Raw genomic sequence first — 24,919 nt, 5'->3', positions numbered from 1 at the left:
TTTGCCCATTGTATCATTGACCTGTTCATCGGGGCTGATGGGACTTGGAGTCTAACAACCTCCAAAGGAACATAGGTCCCCTACTCTTGGTGTAAGAAATTTACCATCCAGTATGGCACAGATTCCAGTATGGACCCAGTATGGACCCAATATGGACCCAGGTGGCGCTGTGGGTTAAACCACTGAGCCTAGGGCTTGCTGATCAGAAGGTCGGCGGTTCGAATCCCTGTGACGGGGTGAGCTCCTGTTGCTTGGTCCCTCAACATATTTAACAAACTACAGTCAGGCTAAGTGAGGCAGAGGCAACATTCAGGTATGGGGTCTGTTGCATTAGTTTTCCTGGTTATAATGCTAGTGCTTCTCTCCCAACTTTTAACACCCTGTGACGGGGTGAGCTCCCGTTGCTCGGTCTCAGCTCCTGCCAACCTAGCAGTTCGAAAGCACGTCAAAATGCAAGTAGATAAATAGGAACCGCTACAGCGGGAAGGTAAACGGCGTTTCCGTGTGCTGCTCTGGTTTGCCAGAAGTGGCTTTGTCATGCTGGCCACATGACCTGGAAGCTGTACGCCGGCTCCCTTGGCCAATAATGCGAGATGAGCGCGCAACCCCAGAGTCGGTCACGACTGGACCTAATGGTCAGGGGTCCCTTTACCTTTACCTTTATGGCACAGATTAGTGGATGCCAAATAAATCCTCCGACTGCCCATCCCTGTCAGAGACTGACCAGAGGCTGGCACAACTCTGCAGTAGGGATGTCTTGCCTAAAAGAGAACAGAGTAGGTTCTGTTTTGCTTCGCCGGGAAGGGGTGCTATTTTAACTGCCTTTGCACTAACTTGATGCAGAATATTACTGTCATTACTTCTCTGATGGGCCCATTGCTGTCACTCTTCGCATTTCTTTAAAGCGAGCAGGAAGGGTTGGGTGGTGCTCTAATTTAATCAGATGCCTTTTAAAATCGTAATTATAATGCAGGGAGTCAGATTTTCATGTTAGCAATATCCAAACATTAAAAAATGAGGTCTGTATTTGAATCAGGTTTAAATGGATGGAGACAACGGAGAGCCCTGGGGAACTGAGCTCATCCAGGCTTTCCTTGGAAAATTCAAGATAAGTCTTGAACCATTAACTTTCATTCCCACGCCCACTCCTTCTCTCTCTCTCACACACACACTTTTTCTTACAGTTTAATGTATTTTGACATCAGGTGGCAAAGCTCCTTTTCTATCCAGATCACATTGTATAATGGGCAGAAGAGTGTTATTTTATTTTATTAAGGAAAAGAAATAAAGTAGGGGAAACCTGTGAGAACTTTTTTAAAAAAATTAATATGCTTTTATTTATTTATTTTTAAATCAAAGCTAGGAATTGCCATATGAAAAGGGCACAATCACGGAGGCGAACCATTCCAAATGAACAGTTAAAATTAATAGCTGCTCTAGTTCACACTGAGAGGGTTCAGGAAGTGCCAACAATTTCATACCATCCAGAATGGAAGCCCTTTTTGGACTTTCTAAGGAAATAGTTAGATGAGCTCGCAAGCAGGATTTGAAATACGAGCAACAGAAAGAATTAGAGAATACGGTATTGATATGATGGTTTAAAAGATTGACGATATTGTGCAGCAGGGCGGCGGCGGGGGGGGGGATAAAATCATCATGGAAAATAGGGTGGCGACTCGAAAAACAAAACGAATTTATTATGTATTGTATATATGTCAAATTTTTGAAAATTTAATTAACATTTGGTGTGTGTTTTTTAAAAAATGCATACCATCCACAATACTTTCTCTGTCCATTGTTAAAGGAACGGTGATGAAAAGGCAAACAGGTCTGTTTTTAAAATGGATAAATAGCTGTGCTTAAGATCTAGTCCAGTAGTAGAGATTGATGGAGAAATAACAAAGAAATGAATGACATGAATCCATGAGATGAAAGGTAACTCGTTTCTCTGTGACTGACCCTCAAGGCCAGCTCCACCATTAGGCAGAGTGCGGCCGCTGCTTCGAACGACGGGTGCTAGTGAGGGTTGCTGTATAGGGCCAGTGTTAGCAGACCACAGAGATTCCTCCTGAACCATCAGACATTCCTCTGTGTTGGAAGATAGACTCATTATTGTCCACACTGACTGGCAGCAGCTCGCTAGCATTACAAACTGGGGACATTCCCAGCCCAACGTGGCTATGTCAGGGATTGAACCTAGAACTTTGTGTGGGTGGAATGCAGCCTATTCTACAAAGGTAAAAGCCAGATCCATTGTGACACCCACATTGGCCTTTGGTCCCATCCGTCACTCCAGCTCCAAGGTTCCCTCTCTGCGAGAAGTGAGGTTACAGGTAACCAGGCAGAGGGCCTTCTCGGTAGTAGCGCCAGCCCTGTGGAATGTCCTCCCATCAGATGTCAAGGAAATAAACAACTATCTGACTTAGAAGACATCTGAAGGCAGGCCTGTTTAGGGAAGTTTTTCATGTTTGAATTTTTTTATTGTGTTTTTAATATTCTGTTGGAAGCCGCTCGGAGTGGCTGGGGAAACCCAGTCAGATGGATGGGGTATAAATAATGAATTATTATTATTATTATTATTATCATCATCATCACCACCACCACCACCACTGTCATGTGACTCCCAAAAGGCTGTTAGCAGAGTAGCTAAATTGGAACTAGGAAGCCAACATCATATGCAATGCTGACTCTTGAAATTAAAACAATGAACAAAGACTGCTTAGAATATTCAAAAACCTTTTACTTGCAGAACACAGAGCTAAAGAAGAATATATGCAAAGTATTTTCAGTCACAGGTTTATCCAACCATGGGCTTATATCTTCTTAGTTGAATATTACAGCTTCTTCCTTAAACATTTAAAGAAACGGTGTCTTTCTCTCTTTCCAGTACTTGTACTCAGCCTTCGGGACATTACCCAGCTAGGCCATGCAGTTGCTTCTGAGAGGTTTCCACTTTCTCTTTCCAGAAGACTTCTTTTGGAGAACATCAACTTCTGTACTTCTTTCTGTCATGATACAGAAACATTAGCACTCCTCTCCTCTATTGAGTCTGGAGACAGTTCTCTAACATGCAGCCCTTACAGTCAAGTCACTCCCTCACAAAACAAAATTCAGGATGTAAAAATATACCTCCCATGTGACCAGAGTTGACCAATCACACGAGAGGTACTGGGAAACATTTCCAGAATTAAACACGCAGTAATGCATTTAACCATTCCCAATTTCAGTAAATTAAATCACTGTACTTAACAAAAGCTGCTCTCAAAGCGATTGTGTCCCTTGGGCTCAAAGGTTTCCCATCCCATGCTAAATATTTATGTTCGATGGCTGACTGTATGGAAACATGGGTTCTATCTGTTCCTCATACTCTTGAGCAGACCAATCAAAATTAATGAACATGACTAACCCAGGGCCATTGATTCCATTACGTTTACTCTGAGCCAACCTTAAATGGATATAACTGCATGAGATGAGATCAGCTAAAAACCAGTGTATCGAGGCCGCTTGAGACACTCGACTTTTAGAAGAACTAAGAAATTTTAAATGCATACCTACAAGCGTATAGTGTGACTATGGTGAACCTGGTTGGATATGGCACACTCATTTGGGAGCTCCTGGTTGAGTGGGCATTCACTGGCAAACCCAGACTTGCCTCTGCACAATGCACAAAATAGCTTAGTTGCTGGACATTTTTAAGAAAGAGATCTGAGATACAGGCACTCACATTTGTTAGCATTGGTCAATAAAGGTAAAGGGAACCCCTGACCATTAGGTCCAGTCGTGACCGACTCTGGGATTGTGGCGCTCATCTCGCGTTATTGGCCAAGGGAGCCGGCGTACAGCTTCCAGGTCATGTGGCCAGCATGACAAAGCAGCTTCTGGCGAACCAGAGCAGCACACGGAAACGCTGTTTACCTTCCCGCTGTAGCGGTTCCTATTTATCTACTCACACTTTGACGTGATTTAGAACTGCTAGGTTGGCAGGAGCTGGGACCGAGCAATGGGAGCTCACCCCATCACAGGGATTCGAACCACTGACCTTCTGATCAGCAAGCCCTAGGCTCTGTGGTTTAACCCACAGTGCCACCTGCGTCCCAGCACGGGTCAATACATCCAACCAAATCAGAGCACTCCTAGTTCCTGTCCAAATCAAAAGAGGTAGAAGAGAGATTTAACCTGTGGCTAAGCAAAGCTATTTCCATATGTTACGGACCATAATCACATGCACATTAATTGCCTTCTGTCTGATTAATGTTCCTAAAAGCAATTAAATCAGAGCGCAGAGGCTATATCTTGGGAGGAAGGGATGACCCAAGTTAAAGCATAACATTAAGTATACTATTCTGAGCCATTCTCGGCAATCTCTCGGGACTGATGTCAGCAGGGCAGTCGTCTGGTGGTCATCGGGAAATGGTGAGCCGACGGGACTGGCGTAGGTCAGGAATCACTGGGATGATGGCAGCAAGTGAGCAGAGAGCTTCCCTCCAGGAACTGGAGATTTCTGGGGACTCCTTCCTCTGGAATGGAACTCTAGAGGCGACCTCTGTGGTCTGCTGCCAGGTTATGCATGGCAAACAGCATAAGCAGATATAAGAAAAACATCAGAATCTTGCTCAGAAATATACCCCATGCCCTTGCCATGGAGAGCCACAAATATATTTTGCCTCGCAAATGGAAGGCATATTCCCGCCCAACACATCCTAAGTGTTACCAGAGGACTCCCAAATTAGTCACAGCTGGGTAGCTTTGTGCTGTCTTCTTCCTTCCTTCCTGGAAAGAAAGAAAAGAAAGAAAGGGGGAAAGTGGTAATTAGATTTTACTTAGATGCTAAAAACACTCCTGCTTTCCCCCCACTGTTTATCTATAAATTATACATGTTCTAAAATATCAGATTTTTCTTTCCCCCCATCTCTCTTTTTATTTTCATTTTTCTCCCCCAGGTTTGGATTAATACCTTTTGTTTTGCACGGTAGGGGGACATTGTGCTGTTCCACTGCCATGCCAGTCCGAAAGAATGAAAGGCACAAAGGAAGGAAGTCAATCCCTTTCGCTGGACTGACATCTGTCGGTGAAAGAAAGAGAGGAAGCTTTCGAGTCTTGAGGGCTGGAGAAAAGCCTTGGCAGATTTCTTTAATGCTTTGTTGCTGCCCCCCCCCCGATGTGGTACATCCCACCCATGCAGAGAATTGTATAAGTAACACATGTTAGCAGTTGTTCTCCAAGTAAGACACTTAGGGATACCAGTGCTAGAGTGTCGCTTTCAATGGCACGTGATGCACTTAGGTCAGAGGTTGGCAACCTACGGCCCAGGGGCTGGGTATGGCCCATGGGGGTCATTTAACCAGCCCCCGAGCCGCCCCTGAACCCTGCTGCCCGCTTGGCAAGTCCCCATGCACTGCACTAAACCAACGCAGCGTGGCTCTGGGACTCACTTCTGCGGCACTGGCAGGGCTTCCTATCGACTGTGTCAGGAGTATGGGCAGGAGTCAGGCTCTGGGGCCTGTAGTGCTTTGCAGGACTGGGGCCTGCCTCAGCTTGTGCTGGAGAAGCAAGGAGTGGCCACTCAGGTCACTTAATAACTCACTGCACCTGGTGGCAAGAGCTGGGAGGGATAAAAAGCTCAGCATTTTCCTTCAGCTTTTGCCACAGTAACGCTATCCCTGCCTGGTTGCCTCTGGTCTCTTGCTCCTTGAACCCTTGCCTTGCCGACGCCTTGATCCTCGACCCTTGGACCCTTGCCTTGCCGACGCCTTGCTCCTTGACTCCCAGACCTTCGCCTCTGCCTTGCTCCTTGACCCTGCGACTGCCTGCTGCTGGACCCTCAGCCCTGCACCTGTTCCTGCTTCTACACCACCATCTTGCCTCTGGCCCTGACGTCCTCAGCCAGGGCTTCAACCGCCCGCTGACCGGACCATGACAGACTGCAGGAAGATCCTGCAGCCAATAGGAAGCTGCAGGCACCTCCTCCGTGCCAGAAATAGCATCTGCGCATGTGCGCACGCATGCACACGCCTCATCGTGTGCGCGATCCGGCCCACAGAGAGATCTCCAGGGAAGTGAAATGGCTCAGGTTGCTTAAGCCTTGCTGACCCTTGACTTAGGTGGTGCAATTTGCACAGCCCTTGCAGTGACGTTCTAGGCAGACAACATTCAGAGTGGTCATGAGCAATGGGAACCCCCAATCTCATAGCACTCGGTAAACCAGAAAGGGAAGTTTATGTGGAGAAACATTCAGGGTCCTCTGCAGACTCCAGATGGCATGTGGGGATTTCGCTGATTCCACCATCCTCACATGGTTCTGTAGCATGCAACTTCTCTCTCGCAACGTGCTGGCTTTGTCCAAATCCTTTCAGCAAAGTCCTCATACGGGTCTCAGCTCTGAGAGAACGAGACAGATTCCACTGAAGTACAGTCGTACCTTGGTTGATGAACGCCTTGCGACTCAAATATTTTGGCTCTTGAATGCTGCAAACCCAGAAGTGAGTGTCCTGGGTTGCAAACGTTCTTTGGAATCTGAACATGCGATGCGGCTTCCAACTGGCTGCAGGAAGCCGTGCCTTGTTTTCAGGACATTTTGGAAGTCGAATGGACTTCTGGAATGGATTCCATTCGAGTTCCGAGGTACCACTGTATAAGTGGTCCTGAAGAGAGTACTAGAAAAATGTTTTGTTATAGCCCACTCCAGTGAGGAACTGCTTGGTTTGGGGTATTTGGCTCAGAGGAGTGAAGGGTAGTAACTGAACAGGCAGAAGGTAGATAACAATTTGCAGAGGGAACAGACCACTGGTAAAATTACATGCCTGCAAACATGCAATTGCAGACATATGTAGAACCAAAAGGTGAAAATGGTCCAGAAGGCCTATATGCGCCATCGTGGTAGTCAAGGTAACCCTGAGGCTAAGTGTTATTTGCTGCAAGAATAAGCTCACATTTGCCTATCTGCTTGCTTTGAAGTTTTGAAATCTTGGTTTTAATTTAGCTAGTTGGGAGGGCTTCTCACACCGGCTCCCTTATCTGAGAGATGGGTGATTGCTGGGAAGGGGCCTCTAAGCTAGAGGTGAGTTAATTGGCCTATTGATGCCAGCTTACATAGCTTGTGTCTTTTTGTATAAGCAACGCTTATCATATCTTTTTGCACAAAAGTCATGACGGACACTTGCTGTTTCGGCTTCCATCCTGAGTCTGTAACGGCAGCAAGGTTCTGCAGGCTGCCTTGTAAGTTTCCACCTTCTTCCAATAAAGCACTAGAATTGATCAATATGGTGGGGGCATAGCTGCCAAGTACCCCGTTTTCCCCGGGAAACCCCCGTTTTTACTTACCTTTTCCCAGTGGTCCCCCGTATCACTTAGTCTCCCATTTTTCTCCTTTATTTTCTCCTGCCAGCGGCCATTTTTTTCGGATTTGCCCTTCTATGGGCACCAAAAATGGCCACCACTGGCTTCAAAAGCCGCATCTACGCATGTCCGGAATTGCGTAGGCGCGACTTCCGGTGTCGCCGGCGGCCATTTTTGGTGCCCATAGATGGGCGGAGTGACACCGGAAGTTGCGTTGATGCACTTCTGGTCATGCGTAGAAGCGGCTTTTGAAGCCGGCGGCGGCCATTTTTGGTGCCCATAGAAGGGCAAAGCGACACCGGAAGTTACGTCGACGCAACTTCCGGTGTCACAAGGCTGCCGGTCCCGGATTCTGCAGTCCGGGACTTGGAAGGTAAGGGGGGGTGGTATCCTTTCCCTGCATCAAACCTCTCACAAGGAAATTCCTTTGGGCCTGTGGATCAGGACAACGTGTCAGCAACATTTTCATTGAGCATTGCCCTGCACTTCACTTATAAGGAGACATTAGGGTTGCCAAACTCAATAGAGGGCAGGACTTCTGTGCCTTTAATTGCCCTGCTCTCTTTTGAGTCTGGAAACCTTAAAGAGAAACCAGCAGACCCTTTGCTTGGAAATTAAACAAAGGGTCTGCTGGTTTCTCTTTAAGGTTTCCAGACTCAAAAGAGACCAGGGCAATTAAAGGCACAGAAGTCTTGTCCTCTATTGAGTCTGGCAACCCTAGGAGAAATAGCAATAGAGACCCCGATCTGGAGACTGGGTAATAGAGGTTGCTTGGTTACAAAACATGGAAACAGTTGGTCTGCACAGAGTTATATTGCATCTCGTTGCCTGGACCAATGTCTCGTGAGTTTCTGAGTGAGAGGGGGAGACAGAAAGGACAGAAGCATACAGTTGTCAAATAAAGGGTGAGGGAGAGGCTTCTATTTACCAAGGGCTTGGAGGGCTTTCCCTTTTTCTCCCTCTCTCTCCATTGCACTTATATTTCAAAGCCTCCTAACCACTGCCAATATATGCCTTATGCTGCTGCTGCTAGTAGCTGCCACCGTAGCGCAGCAAATATTCATAAGAAGACCATTCTCCACCACTGCAATGTAAAGCACACTTAAAGGTAAAGGGGCCCCTGACCATCAGGTTTAGTTGTGTCCGACTCTGGGGTTGCAGCGCTCATCTCGCTCTATAGGCCGAGGGTGACGGCGTTTGTCCGCAGACAGCTTCCAGGTCATGTGGCCAGCATGACAAAGCTGCTTCTGGCGAACCAGAGCATCACACGGAAACGCCGTTTACCTTCCCACCGGAGCGGTCCCTATTTATCTACTTGCACTTTGATGTGCTTTCGAACTGCTAGGTGGGCAGGAGCTGGGTCCGAGCAACAGGAGCTCACCCCGTTGCAGGGATTTGAACCAACGACCTTCTGATCAGCAAGCCCTAGACTCTGTGGTTTAACCCACAGCGCCACATGGGTCCCGCACACTTACTTACAAGTAAATTCAATTTTTAAAATCCATGGGAGTCTTTCTGAGTGGTTCAGAGCCCATTCTTAGCAATGTAGCCATGTAAGTGTGTTGCTATGAAAGAAAAACAAACCCACAAGGAGTATTGGAGTGCCTTAAGGACTAACATTTGTGATTGTGCCATGCACTTTTGCAGACCAGAGTCTGCTTCAACCAATGCATAAAACGTTATTACCCTCCGTTGGCAGGTGTATAGATTCATGGTTGTATAGGGTGGCAAGGGGAGGGAGCTGTAAGCAGGAGGGTCAGGGAGAAATTAAATGCCAGTCAGACGGATAGTGACTGTAGGAGTCAGAGGGAATGTATGTAAAATAAGCAAAGTGGCCCTTTATAGCAGCGGCGACAGATGATGGTTCAGAAAGGTCAGGCTCTAAAGGACAATCTATACATCACAGGGTAGGTGCACCCATTGAAATGCAAGGTTTCGTAATGCTGCCTGCAGCAGATGTTTCCACAAAGGTCCCCTTCCCCGCAAGCTAATTTCACCTTTTTGTTTCTGACCTTTGAGTTGACGGCAGTTACAGTTTACCCTTGTAAAATAAGCAATATATAACATCTCCCAGTATTGACAAAGGTGCTTCGATGTTCAGAAACTATTCATGGCGAATCACAGCTGCGTCTCATTGTATTGCAAAACCCAACCACCCTGGGTCTCTCTCTCTCTCTCTCTCTCTCTCTCTCTCTCTCTCTCTCTCTCTCTCTCTCTCTCTCTTGAACAGGGTAATTAAATTCTGAAAGCAATGCCATTTTTCTCTCCTCCGGGCTTTGTGCATAAATTATACATCTTCTTAAATATCCGCGTTTTCTATTTCAGGGCTGAATTGATAACCTGTGTTTTGCACAGTAGGAAGACCGCATGCTGTCAAAGGCAAGAGCAAAGATAAACCTCACATTTCCACTCCTTCCGAGAAGCCCTTCAGCGGCACGCCACCAAAAGGTAATGCAGCCCCTGGTGTCAAAGCGTATTCCTACAGCATCAAGGTATGCCAGACCTCCCTTCCTTCCTAATGTAGTCGCACCATGTAGCCTACCAGGTTATGCTAGCTCTAGCTAACAGGGGTCATTAATTTCCATAGAGGACAATGACAAGCATCAGCATTAGTTCTAGTTATATTGCGGGGACAATATGGTTATCTTCCGGAAAGATGAAAATTAACATGAGTCAGCATGGCATAGACGCTTCAGCCCATTAAAATTCATTATCACTTATCCCTCTCCCTATAACAGCTGCATTTACAAATGGATCGGAGGGGACTGAGGAAGGGAACGAAGCTGACATGTAGATTTTTCACTTAGCTCAGGGGCTGGATCCAGACATGACCTCCAGTGAATGGAAGGGCTATTTGCGTTTGTGGAAGGGACCAGGATCCAGTAGAGGCGCCCCTCTGGAGGAAGGACACATTTTTGCACAGAACTAATTTGCACATTGATGTGTGGGTATGCAGCAGGGTTCATACCATACTATAAACTAACCAGTGTGGTGTAGTGGTTAAAGTATGGGGACTTGGGTGGTCTAAACCATTGAGCCTCTTGGACTTGCCAATCAGAAGGTCGGCGGTTCGAATCTGTGCAGCGGGGTGAGCTCCCGTTGCTCTGTTCCAGCTCCTGCCAACCTAGCAGTTCAGAACCCACCAGCACGAGTAGATAAATAGGAACAGCTGTGGTAGGAAAGTAAACGACGTTTCTGTGCACTCTGGTTTCCATCACGGTGTCCCATTGCACCAGAAGTGGTATAGTCATGCTGGGCACATGACCCAGAAAGCTGCCTGTGGACGAACGCTGGCTCCCTCGGCCTGAAAAGCGAGATGAGCGCTGCAACCCCATAGTCGCCGTTGACTAGACTTAACCTTCCAGCGGTCCTTACCCCCCTCCCCGCTTTTAGTGGTTAGAGTGCTGGACTGGGGTCTGGAACACTAGGGTTCAAATCTCTTCTCAAACATGAAGCCCACTGGATGACTTTGGGCCAGACACTGACCCACCTCACAGGGTTGTGGTGAGGACAAAATGGAGAGAAGTATGTGCGCCATCTTTCTTTGGAGAAAAGGTGGGATAAATAAAATGAGCCAGACCATTTTTTAAAAACTACTAAAACATAAACAAGCGCTCTGAACTTTAAAAGGCTACCTGAAAAGTTGTTTTATGAGGAAATAGCTACAGCAAGGGCTGACAAAAGTCACCATCCAACAACATTTGTGGAGCGCTAGGTTAGGGAAGTTGGAATAGCAGTGTGTCTTGTCATCACACACTGTCCAAACCTCATTCATGAATTCATGAGAGCAGCCATATTCTCTTGTACCCATAATCTGTGAATACCTTAGAGTTACCCTGCCACTTCTGTCATGGCAGCTTGTTGCTTACGTATGAAATCTACACTTTCTTCCATGAGTTACTCCTGCGAAAGGGCAACATGGGTGCAGGGCCTCCGACTCCCAAGGTCAAGCAGCTCCTTCCAGCCCTTCATGTGCTCAGGGGTAATGTCTGAAGTGGGAAGCCTTTTCTATTCAAGTAGGTTCCCCACATGGTTTAGGATTCCAGAAGAACCAGGGGCCCTGGAAGTCCGTCTGTCAGGATTACTCCATCCCGCACTGAGCAGGTAGTTGAAGTCAACAACCTCCTGCTCCATCATTCTACGATTCTATAAAGGGAGTGCCACATTTCTCCCACAGAGTTTCTGCATCAGAAAATTGAAAAACCATGCAAGAATTTATCCCAAGAGTTTTTCTGCGCCATAATCCTTGGCATACCTGGCCACCCAACTCCCCCTTGAGTGGTGGTTCCCTTGGTTCCCATTACTTTAGGTCTCTGGTGCAATTAAATCCAATATGTATGCCACTTTTGACTATATTCTTATGTACAAAACGTAAGACCTAATGAGGAGCAAGCTGTAATGAGGCAGAGGGATTATGCTTTGCATGTACATATAGGACTTAATTGAATACATCACTTTACAGTTTCATAAAACATTTCCCACTATAGCTATTGTTGAAATTACTCATAAGAGATGTGTTTCTTCAACAAATCCCACACAGAAATATCCATACTTCTTTATATGCTGTCACTTACTGTAGCTGCCCCTATGCGTAGGAAGTAGTAATTAACTTAAAGAGGGCTATATTTCATTGCCAAATGCTAAAATGTCAGCATTATAAATATCTTAATACAAACAAGTTTAGGAAAAAGTAGGAGAGAGAGAGATGGAGTGAGATCGGGTGTGTGTGGAAAGACTATTGAGAGATTAACTAGCTTACGATGATGTAAAAGTGCCTTTGGATATTTCCCACTATCATGAATCTTTGTTTCCCCAATGCCGTTTCTTTTTGTGGGTGTGGGTACTCTATGGGCATTTCTTTGGTTTTTATTTTTATTTTTCATAAAGAGAAGAGGAGCAAACCTGCAGAAAATAGGAAAAAAGAAAATCTCCATAAAGTTTTTAATTTGTAAAGCCCGAAATAATAAAACAATAAATTAATAATAATAATAATAATAATAATAATAATAATAATAATAATAATAATATAAAAGGAGAGAGGGGTCAGATAGGAAAAGGGAAGGGGGAAGCTCTTGTAGCCATTTAAATGGGTTCTCCATTTACGGAGAGCACGCGTTGCGGGAGGGGAATCAGGATAACCCTGTTGTTGCTAGGCAGATTAGGTAAAATGGCCACTGGCATGACTGGGCATTTTGGTGCTGTTGCTGGGTAGAAAAGCTTGTTGCCGTTTGGAATAAGGGTCGGCCCCTAGCCTATAAAAGCCCTCTGCGTAACTATATTGGTTTCACTTTTGCCAAGCACTTCGGATTTCCAGCCCGCCCACCTCCTTCTTTAAGGATGCTTTGCATATTGACATTGCTGTGCCTGTCATGGGGTTGCCTGCCTTGGGACAGGGGCCCGGTAGGAATTTTGCCATCTTGCTGATTGGCTGTTGCCATTTGGTTTTTGCCTACTGCAAAACTTGTAAGGTTGGCGGTTAGGCATCGGTTAAAATTGGCTGGGAGGAGATTTGCTGGAAAGAGGAGTAGGGAAAGAGTAGTAGGGAAAGGCTGGAGAGTCACACTAAATTGCTGCTGCTTATAGAGGTATTCCGTTAAAGGAATCCTGGGGCTCGAACGGCTTTCGTCAGTACCCCGTTAGGGGAATTGGGCCTAACACAGAGCAAATTGGGCCTCGGGGAACATTCGAGGCAGGACAGGAAGGGCCTGGTACCCGGCTCCGTCCTCCCTCTGAGAATGTTTACCTACTGACTTCCACAAAATGCCTAGAGGAAGCCAGTGCAGAATCTGTCCCAGGGCGGGGGGAAATGGGTTAACCAATGCCTAAGCAACCACTCACATTTGATTGTATTTTAATAAAGTTGTGGCCAAAATAATGCCAAAAACCTTAAATTTAATTCACGTGTATGTGTGTGTGTGAATTTATTGGGGGGAATCTGGTGACCTCGATACACAAATTTCCTACAGTGATGGAAAGGTCCTACAACCAACAAGCTACTGAGGAAGCTGTCCAGTCCTTCCTGTGTTGTAAAGCTCATCACTTAGCCACTAATAAAGGGAGTGGAGCCCAGCGGCTCTGACCCTCCTTTAAATTCCAGGACACTGGGATATAATGGACTACAGCATGAGCTTTCCAAAATTCCAAAGGTGTTCCCGGGACCAAATTAATTTAAGCGAGGACTTCCATCCATTCCTGTCTGTGACTATAGGGTGAAAAGTAGGTAATTAATAATTATGATAATCCTGCTTCCTTCTGAAATCTAAAATGGTGCTTTAACCAACAGCAAGATTAATCTTCCATGTATCTGATACATCGGGAGTGAGCTTTGCTCAAAGTGTGAGGCTGAGGGAGGTGAGAGCTAGGAAGGCTCAATACTTTGTAAGTAGATAGAGGATTAAGGTATAATTATGATAGTGAGCATGATATATATAATCTTGTGCATTATTATTATTATTATTATTATTATTATTATTATTATTATTGGTGTTAGTCTCAGTGTTCCTTATCTCTCTGGTTCCTCCCTTCTTCTCTTTTCTCTTTATCTTTTCTTGTTCTTTTCCCTTTCCTTTCCCTTTTGTCTTTTTGAATTTATTTGTTCTAGATATTATTTTACAAATAAATAAATGGGGGGAAGAGGATCTGAAACATCTGCCACAATCCATCTAGTAGAGTCTCTTTGTACAGTAATTTCCCGAGGGGTGTAAATCTGCAAAGCAAAAACAAAACAAAACAAAAACCCTTAGGTAGAATAAAATAGTCCAACTAATAAATATTTGCCTACTGCAATGTGCTAATTCACATACGTCAGAGCAGTGGTGAAATTATTATGGCTTAAAATTCTGTAGACTAGAGTGGAGAGTGGACTCTAGTCTACCATAGCTTACACCATAATCAATTGGCTAGTCTTTAAGGTGCCCCAAGACTCGTGCTTATCCTTTTATAGTACTGCATAGCCCTACATTAAATCCATTGTCTTCTGTGCAAATTAACACACTATAGTAAACAAATATCCATTAGTTAGAATATTTTATCTAGCAAGAGAAAGCAGCAATGTATGGTGAGTGCTTAGTAAAATACTGGCAGCTTCCAATTTCAATAGCTGCATGGAAATTATTCACATTAAAAAAAATGATGCATTTGGAGAGTATTTTTAATTGCAAAATAAAATGGTATCATTTGAGCGGGCCCCTTACAGACATTCATTGGTAGGAGAATTGGGAGTAAATCACTTAAAGCACATTAACTCATATATTTCAGTAAAACAAATAATTCCAGGCTTCACTGAAGCCCTACGCAGACAGTTAATATATTCTGGCCTGACTCTGAACTGTTTTGCCTCCTTTCTCACATAAATATTTTTTATGTGTGCTCTTACCATTTTAAATGGACTCTAAACAAGAGATGACGCATTGTCTTTTCAATGCAATACCCAGCTTCTGCTTGGTTCTTCTGGTAGATGCTGAATTACATCATTCCCAAGGACATTAAGGTAAAGGTAAAGGGGACCCCTGACCATTAGGTCCAGTCATGACCGACTCTGGGGTTGCGGTGCTCATCTCGCATTATTGGCCAAGGGAGCCGGCGTATAGCTTCCAGGTCATGTGGCCAGCATGACAAAGCCACTTCTGGTGAACCAGAACCAGAGCAGCACACGGAAACACCGTTTACCTTCCCGCTGTAGCAGTTCCTATTTATCTACTTGCACTTTGACGTGCTTTCGAACTGCTAGGTTGGCAGGAGCGGGGACCGAGGAATGGGAACTCACCCCGTCACAGGGACTCGAACCGCCGACCTTCTGATCAGCAAGCCCTAGGCTCAGTGGTTTAACCCACAGTGCCACCTGGGTCCCCTCCCAAGGACATTACTGAAGTATATTTGAGAACCTTCTGAGTTGCATTTAGTCCTGTGCCAAAATCTGTCCCTTAATTTATTGAAAGTTTTTTTCCCCCACTGTGAAAGAGGCTTCCATTTCACCACCTTATTCTCAGGGCAATTGTGAGGCACCCAAGGGTGGCATGTGGTTTTGGTCTTGTAAGCCTTGTACCACACCCAGTATATGCCTGGTAGCACTGTGGCCCATAGATTGCAGCAAAATAGTGAACAATGTATACCTAGTATCTTGTCCGTGCAATGAGCTCACAGGAAAAAGCTGCCCCATGAGCCCTTGCCAAGAGGAGGGGGAACCCTATATAAGAAACAAATACAGGAAATGAGGTGGCTCTGTACTCTGAAAAAAAAATTGCCTTGCTTCCCTCTCTTGTCCTATTAGCACCGTTCAGAGCTGGTGGAGAAATGGATATAGAAGTAGTAGAGATGGATGGATGGAATGATAGATGAATAGATAGAGCTCAAGGCCATTTTGCCTCAAGAGTTTCCTGCCCGCCCGCCCTTGGTTTAGAGCAGTGATGGTGAACCTATGACACGCGTGTCAGACGTGACACGCAGAGCCCTCACTGCTGGCACACGCCCCATCGGCCCATTCACGCTGTTGTTGTTGTTGTTTTCCCCCCATTTGTTCTCCCGCTCCTCCTACAGCTTGTCTCCGCTGTTAAAACCCGGATCCTTTTTTTGTTGTTGTTGTTGCTGTAGCCAGAGATTGGTTTTTTAATCCTTTGGGGAACCCCCCCCCCAAAAAAAAATACATTACAATTCTACATTTTTGTTATTTAAACTATAAATATCGTGGAAATTATGGTATTTTTCTCGAAGTGACACACCACCCGAGTTATGCTCGGTTTTTTGGCGAATTTTGACACACCAAGCTCAAAAGGTTGCCCATCACTGGTTTAGAGCTTTCACTGAACAATTCTGAGTCGCTGGTTGAGAGGATCAGAAATTTACTTTTCCTCTCAACTTGAGTGCCACTTGATTGCATTTTTTCCATCTTTCCCTCAGAGAAATTATCATTGAAGAACATTGTTTGCATGAGGGCAGAAATGGCATTGGGCATGATCAACATAGTATGGGGAGCCATAAGGGGCCTGAGGGAAGGATTGACTATGGCACCCCCAAGTTTGGGTTGGGGTATCTGCCTGGTGGATGCGGGCGGCACTGTGAGTTAAACCACTGAGCCTAGGGCTTGCCGATCAGAAGGTCAGTGGTTCGAATCCCCGCGATGGGGTGAGCTCCCATTGCTCGGTCCCAGCTCCTGCCAACCTAGCAGTTTGAAAGCACGTCAAAGTGCAAGTAGATAAATAGGTACCACTACAGCGGAAAGGTAAATAGCATTTCCGTGTGCTGCTCTGGTTTGCCAGAAGTGGCTTTGTCATGCTGGCCACATGACCCAGAAGCTGTACGCCAGCTCCCTTGGCCAATAACGTGAGATGAGCACCGAAACCCCGGAGTTGGTCACGACTGGACCTAATGGTCAGGGGTCCCTTTACCTTTATCTGCCTGGTTGGAATTTGCATCCTGGTCGCCCAATGAGATCTTGCTTACTTGCACTTACGGCAGCCATTTATATAAATTTGGTATGGCCTAATTTGAGACACGGCATGGTTACACTTGGTTTGGAACAATTCTCTAGTCCCTCCCTCTACCTTGAACCATCATTGCTCTTTACCTAACATCCTCAATCTCTCCACAGCTAAACTACACTATCCGGTTCGCTTATTTAAAACACATCTCTATGTTGCCCTTCAATTAGAAATGTCCAGGACAGTTTACAATAACTTATCAAAACACTGCTCCCAAAACGAGCGGGAGGTCTTATGGAGTGTTGTCCAAGAAACTGTATATGCTTGCTGGAGCTGCCCAGATCATACCCTTTCCTGTCTGTGCCAATAGGCATGGCATTAGGACCTGGCACCCTTGGGCAGCTGCTGGGCTGCAGTCATATCAGCAGGACACACAGCTAACAGCTGCCCCACCCTGCACCACACACACACACACACACACACACCTAGCCTAGTTTTCTATTTGCAGATTCAGTCAGCTGCCACAACAAATTTCCCACAGTGCCTCTGCTACAGCACTTAGGGACACAAAGGGACATCAACATGCATTGAGACTTCAGTTGCCAACCATTGCTTCTTGTGGGGTTGCTCCCTACCAGGTAAGCCCAAGGGAGTCTACCAGTGGAGGCTAGGCCACCAGAAGCTACATTGCCCAAGACTCTCCACAAATCTAAAGTGAGCCCAAAGTTGGAGGGAACAGAGAGGATGAGTACAGGAGATGAGGTGGCTCTGTGCTCTGAAAGTAATTGCCTTGCTTTCCTCTCTTGTCTTGTTAGCACCATTCAGAGCTCATAGGGAAATATATGAGTTGTAGAGATGGATGGATGGAACAGTAGCTGGAGTGAGAGAGAGAGAGAGGGAGAGGGAGAGGGAGAGGGAGGGAGAGGGAGGGAGGGAGAGGGAGGGAGGGAGAGGGAGGTATGATAGATTAGATAGATGATAGATACAGTAGATAGATAGATGATTGATAGATGATAGATGATAGATAGATAGATACATGGGCGTACGGAGCGAGGGGCAGGGGGGGCAGCTGCCCCCCAGAAGCAAAAAAAATACCATATTTTATGGACCATAACCCACACTTTTTCCCTCTGAAAACTGAAGGGGAAAAGTCGCTGCGGGTTATGGAAATGGGGCTGTTTCCGCCCCCTCCATGGCTGCAGCCAGCGACAGGAATGTGGGGGGGGGAGAAGCAGCCCGAAATCGGGCTGTTTCCGCCCCCTCCGTGGCTGCAGCCAGTGACAGGAACGTGGGAGGGGGGAGGAGCAGCCTGAGCTGGGGGGAGCAGACGGGAGCTCCTTCCTTCCTTCCTTGCCGCCCTCCCTCCTTCCTTCCCTCTCTCTTCCCCTCTCTTCCCCTCTCTTCCCCTCCCCCCCCAGTTTTGATCCTGGGTACGCCCCTGGATAGATAGATGATAGATAGATGATAGATATTGTATATTTGCTAGTTTTTAATGTTCCTTCCAATATCCACCGAACCTTAGTCACACTGAAGCCCCATTGCAATCCATGGTGCTTCAGTAAGTCACAACTAATTTGCCTCATTGATTTCCAATAGACTTTCAGCATGACTGATTTCTTTTTTAATCCTGGACTGGGGCACATACATAAGTGGGGAGGGGGGTGGCTTAATCAAACAGCTCTACTTTATGCTGCATTATAAAATGAGACAGGGAGCTCTGTGTTTGTGTCAAAAATATGCACAGCTCTTGCCAATGCTCTGTAGGTGTCTTCTCCAAAGGTTAGACTGTGCTTTTCAATTCACACATATGATCAAAAATATTAAAAACTGCTGCCTTGGGGAATGAGCTGAAGGAGAAATAGTTCATGCTCCCTGCTGTTTCCAGAATAGGCTAGGATACTGTCTCTTTACCCACTTTCATTAACATTGCAAGCATAAAAAGAAATATACATTGTTGTAACGACATCTTGGCTGCTCCTGGAAATTATGCAGTGTCCTAGGTTTTGTTTAAGGGGAAGATAATGGTACATATGATGTGTGACAGCCAATATTTCAATGGACTTGTATTGCAAGTCTGAGGAATATTGCAACATTAAGGTCAGTCACTACAGGCTTCTTTTCCCTCTCTCTTTTGTTCTAATCTTCCTTTCCAATCTTCTCCTTTCAGTGTTACTTTCTTACTGTTTACCAATATGGGTAACAGAGGCGACATGGGGAGATGAAATATTTGATTCTGTATAAAGGAACTGTTGCCACTATTCACTGTTATTTGCAAAATAAAACTTGCAAATGGAAGGGAAGGGAAAACATCAATAGGACTGTTGTTATTTCTTAACCAAGTTGTGGGTAAGGATCTCACAAAATCCCGAGAGCCAGCCAAATCAAGTCATTTTTCAATATATTTTTATTGATTATTTTATGAAACACAAATTTTCAAAAACATAAAAATACAAAAACATAGAAATACAAAAATACAAAAAATACAAAGATACAAAAAAATACCAAAATACATCAACATCAAACAGAACAAAACAAAAACATATCCTCTTCAATCCATTTTTATATTCATTGTCTTTTGGCTTCCCCAATTCCCCACTATCTGATTTTCCTTTTTTTATATACATCTGTAGCAGTTTCTATTTCATCTTTCTTACCCATCGCATAATCCCTTTAACTCTTCTTATTTTCATCTTTCTACCATCCACCAGAATTTACTACTTTTAACCTCATATTTTCTCCCTATTGCCTTAACTTCTTTATTTCCCTGGATATTCAGAGTCCTAATTATCAAATACATTCCCTATATATATTTTAAACCTCCTCCATTCTTTTTCAACTTTGTCACTTGTTTGGTCCCGGAGTCTTCCTGTCAATTCTGCCAATTCCATATAGTCCAGCATTTTCATTTGCCATTCCTGTAACGAGGGCAATTCCTCTTTTTTTCCAATATTTTGCTATTAAAATCCTAGCAGCTGTGGTGGCATACATGAACAAAGTAACATCGTCTTTGGGAATTTCTTCCCCTACTATTCCAAGTAGAAAGGCTTCCGGTTTCTTCAGAAATGTATTTTTATAAATCTTTTTCATTTCATTATAAATCATTTCCCAGAAGCCTTTTATCTTAGGGCATGTCCACCACATATGGTAGAATGAGCCAACATCCTCTTTACATTTCCAACATTTGTTGTCACTTTTGTGGTACATTTTCGCTAACTTAACCGGCGTCAAATACCATCTGTACATCATTTTCATCAGATTCTCCTTCAACACAGTACATGCCGTAAACTTCATACCCTTCTTCCACAATTTTTCAAGTCATTTTTCAGGCTCGGAGCAATGACTAGAAAACATGATGCCCATGTATGCCATTTGTATAGGAGACTGACGCACATTCCCCACTCTCTCAAATGGTGAGAAGTTCCAGACACTGTACCTCTTGGTTTTGGCTCCCTTGGAGAAAAGAGCAGAGAAAAGAGCAGTCCAGTTCCCCACCCACCCAGAATATCTACTGTTCGTTGGGTGCTAGCCAACTAAGTCATACTCAGAGTGGACCCATTAAAATCAAGTCTAGGGATGGGAGGGATTTGATTTAGCTCACATTTAAAGTGCAGCCTGTCAAATTTGCACTTTCTGAAACAACGTGAGAAGTGAAACACAGCCATCCTTTGAAATTTGCACTCGTCTGAATTTAACAGTGCTGTTCTCCAAAGACAGTGAATTTTTCAGAGAGAAGTGGGCATACAAATGAACCTATTAGCTACAACAACATACAAAATGCATTATTATATTAGGAGAAATTGATTGCAAAAATGTGTATATTAGTAGAAATTCACGCAAAAATGTTGGAAGGGTTTTAGTGGGAATGTTCTTGTAACCACAAACCGCTGCAGAAATGTGGAGAACTGGGAAAATGAGAAATCCAGAGAATCAACATTGACAGATCCTTCCATCCCTTCTTAATTTCACTGATTTCAGTGGATATATGACTTGGTCAGATATAACCCATTATTTCCAAATATTCGTGTAGTGTGTACAAGTAGTGCGTAAAGCAGAGGCAGGCAGTATTTACTCCTACCAGGCAGTAAATCTTTCCCCCTTCTGACATTATTTCACCCATGTAATATTCCAAATAATGCCTATTGAATACCTGGCTGGGAGATATACTAACATATCTGTAAAAGAGCGCCTTTGCATTTGTGGATCAGGGTCTATTGAGGATCTGGTACGTTATATTTTATATTTCCCATTGTATGATTCCCCCAGAGTTAAATGGACCTCCCCTTTTCAGATGTACCTTAGAAGGTCAACCAGATTATTTGGAAATTAAATGGTTGTTGGCATCCTTTCTGGATGGTGCAAATGCTAAACCCAAGGGATGCTTACTAGAAGGAGCATTCCTAAATTTTTGGACATTGTAGATTTTCTTTGATCTGGTGTTGTTGTTGTTTTGCAGCAAACCTCCTGCTGACCATTAAATTACCAGTTTTGAGGAGACTCTCTAGCTATCTCCAATCCAAAAACTGCTGTTTCTTTCAAGATGTTTGGTGATAGCGAATCAATTTGACTTGGTTTGCATTTTAATGTGGAACTATCTAACCCACACTTCCTAAAACCACAAGGGAACTGAAACACAGGTACCCTTCAAAATGTGCACTTTTCTGATTGGGGTGTATTCCTTCATTGCAGTGGAAGGTTTCAGTGTGATGGCACTTGCTTCATATCAGAAACCTTTTATACTAATAAAAAGGTTCTTGCCATGAGTTCTGGGAGTCTGGTAACTTGAACATTTCCTCTTTGAGGAGTCAGTCGGCAAAGGCATAAAAAAGGGAAAGAAGATGCAGTTTTGATGAACTATAATATCCCAAAATATTCTAGAAACAATTACGCTGTCAAGTCTCAAATTATTTGTTGAAGAGCAATATAATGTAAAGCAGCAAGCCAGCAGTGTGGGCGCTCAAAAATAAATTGGATTTTAAAATATGTTGATGTACAACTAGCCTACTATAAGATGATGTTGCAGTTAATTCATAGCATAGGTAAAGCATGATAACATCGTCCTCATTATATATAATGGCACTTTTGTTAATGCAGCTGCCGTGATCCAGAAAAGTGATCCATGTATAGAAACTCTCTCTCTCTCTCTCTCTCTCTCTCTCTCTCTCTCTCACACACACACACACACACATATAACACAATTGCACTGTTGCCATAACCAGCGAGCTATCTACCTGCTGCAGTTTACAGAAGGGTTGGGTGCAGGAAAAAATACTGCTATGCCTTCAAGTTAGTTAGCACTAGGCAGCAAAAAAATTTAAGGAGGCAAGTGCATATATTTCAATGCAAGGTGAGTAAATGGCCTAGCAGTGGAAGCAGGGACGTAGAACTCTCTGCAAATGCCCGGGGCAGGGTGCACCTCCCCAAAGCGGGGACAGAGCGTGCTACCCCAACCCTTGCCGCTGCCTGGTGGGATCAGGGTGAAGAGGGTGAAGAGCACCCTCCATGTTCTGTCACTGCCAGGAGGACCTTGCACACTAGTGGGCAGGGTGTGGAATGGGCTGTTCACCCTCCGTGCCCTCCCCCCCCAGCACACGGGGATTCACTCATCAGCTGGTGGGCAGGAGCCCGACAGGGTGCGGAGGGTGAAGAATATCCTCTATGCTCACCAAACACCCATCAGCTGACGGGGGGACTCATGCCAGGCGCATTCAGGGGGCACCTGATTCATGCCCCCCATTCTGTGCCCTGTGCCACGCTCCCCCTGCCCCACATCCTACGCCACTGAGTGGAAGGATGGGTTTCTCTGCCCCCCCTGACATTCCACTGGCCAGCTCTGTCCCTCCTCCACTAACTCACTTAGAAGACTTTTAAAAATTACTTTCCTTGTACTAGGCTGGCATTCTATGTTTCCATACTGACCGCCTAAATTTTGAGCGGACTTCTGAATATGGAGCCTATTGATTCAAAGGGAGGCATAAAATTTGCATGTGGGGTAACAAGCAATCCAGCATTTGCCCATCCCTATGTAATGCAGACCGAATCACACAGTTCTATTAGGCCTAACTTTCCATGGATTGTTCCCTCTCTCTCTGGGCCTGTCTCTGCACCACAACTTTATATTGCTTTTGTACCAGCTTCATTGTCATGGCCTCTCTCAAGGGGTCCACATAACTGTAGTTAGGGGTGACATATTCCAAAGAGCAAAAACCTGGACACAATCAGGACACCCAAGATGGACACCCAAAATCTAGAGTGGCCCCAGGAGGGCTGTGCAAGGCCTGGTGGCTGCCAGAAATATATCATGGTCAAGTGCAACTCTAGCACAGCCCCCCCCCCCCCCATAATACAACAACAACAAAAACAACAACAAAAACAACAACACCGTTTATTGTGAGGACCATGCCTGTACACATATATCAACACAACAATAATTACAAATGTTAAGATTCATTGCATACTCTCCCAACAAAACCTTCATCCCACAAAACAGGAAGAGAAGGAAAACAAGCAACGAGTTAAACAGAGGATGAAGGGGTCTTTACTTTATCATCCATAAATCTTTCCCTTTCCTTTTCATGGCCTTCATCACAAAGACCACTACCACATGGGTAATTCGTGGGTTAGCATCAACTAACAAAAATTTTACTCTATCTTTAGGATTGATTATAGAGTTGGGTATAATTTGCAGCATCACGTCTCTAAAGCCCGAATAAATGGGGCAATAGAGGAGGTAATGTATAAGATCCTCTTTAATTTTCATGAAGCAAGGGCATAAACGGTGTTCTGCTGGGATTTTTGTAAATCTACCGGTCAGGTATGCAGTTGGCAATGTTTGAAACCGGGCCATAAGTGAAAGCTCTCTGAAGGGTGGGATCAGTGATATCTACCAGGTAGTTGGCACAGATTTTGACTGCTTTTACTTAGGGAAACCAGTAGGAAAACCCAGAATTTTTTTATCTTTGTGGTGTCTAAAAAGGCTTCTTTTTCAAAGATCCATTCCTGAACTTTATCAGGGCTCCACAGTTTGAGAGTATTAAACTCGGGTAAATTGTATCTGGATAGAATGTCTAATAGGTTTTGACACCAAGTAGTATTATGTTGTAAAGATACAAAGGATTGTTTAGCCAATAAGGTGTTTGTGAGGTTGATGAAAAAATGCAGAAATCTTAAGTGGGCCCTGGCAGACACAGAAGGTAATCCTACTTCCACTCTTAAGAAGGCTGCCGGAGTACCCTGAGGGAGGCCTAGAATTCTTCTGAGATAAAAAATTTGGAAGATTTCAAGCTGTTCTAGCAGCTTCTGATTCCATCCCCAGAGTTCTACCCCATATAGCATCTGGGGAATCACTTTTCCAACAAAAGCTTTTAGTGCCGGGATCACCAGTTGCCCTCCCCTCATATTAAAAAAACTGAGCAGAGCACCAATTGTCCTACGTGTTAGAAGGGTTACAGCCTGGAAGTGGGCAAGCCAGCTAGATGTAGCTTGGAAAGTGATACCAGGATATTTTTTTAAAAAGGACACTGTTCAATTATGTGTTCATCTAAAGACCATCTAAATGTGTGGCGAGCTCGAGTAAACACCACAATTTTGGTCCAAACAATAATAATAATAATAATAAATAATATATTTCGCTGACCCCACCAAAAAAGGATATGTCCAGGAAAACCTGGACATATGTCAATCCTACAGTAGTTCAGTGAGAGTGTTAGAACTATGCTTCATAGGTTTCCTGGGATGAGTAAATAACCTTTCTATCACCTAAAGTCTTTAATATGGATTTGTGTTTCAGCAGCAAGCAATGTTATTCTGTTATTCTTGCCACTCCCCAAAAGCAATTTTTTTTTGCTTTCATTACAGATACATCAACCCCTTCTCAGATCTCAAACTGACAAACTTTTTAAAAGCCTTAACCTCTATTTTTGAGCAGTTACGACTTAGAAATAGCCGAGGGCATTTTCCTTTCCATTTTGTATTTTCTGCAAACTGTGCAGTTTAACAAGGCCACGCAGCTTTGATAGCTCACAATTGCAAGTCTGCTTCCCTGATCCAATTTTGGCGGGCTACTCCTCCAATAGATCATAACACACATAAGCACACGTACTGTACAAACCCCTAGCAATCACTGGTGAGAGATTCAGCATAATTCTGATATTTAGGATGGCTCCAAGAGA

General features: G+C 44.6%; 1 long non-coding RNA gene across 1 annotated transcript; it reads right to left on the bottom strand.

Annotated features, from left to right (window-relative positions):
• Positions 1-2,719: 2,719 nt before the first annotated feature.
• On the bottom strand, positions 2,720-5,064 carry LOC148686173 (uncharacterized). Its single transcript, XR_015949367.1, has 2 exons — positions 4,955-5,064; positions 2,720-4,770 (listed from the first exon to the last, which is right to left on the bottom strand). It is a non-coding gene; the product is annotated as an uncharacterized LOC148686173 (long non-coding RNA).
• Positions 5,065-24,919: the final 19,855 nt, after the last annotated feature.

Source organism: Zootoca vivipara, chromosome 3, assembly GCF_965207765.1.
Source record: "Zootoca vivipara chromosome 3, rZooViv2.hap1.1, whole genome shotgun sequence".
NCBI classification, from domain to species: Eukaryota; Metazoa; Chordata; class Lepidosauria; order Squamata; family Lacertidae; genus Zootoca; species Zootoca vivipara.
The sequence above is the reverse complement of the archived record's forward strand: the minus strand, read 5'-3'. Positions and strand labels throughout refer to the sequence as shown.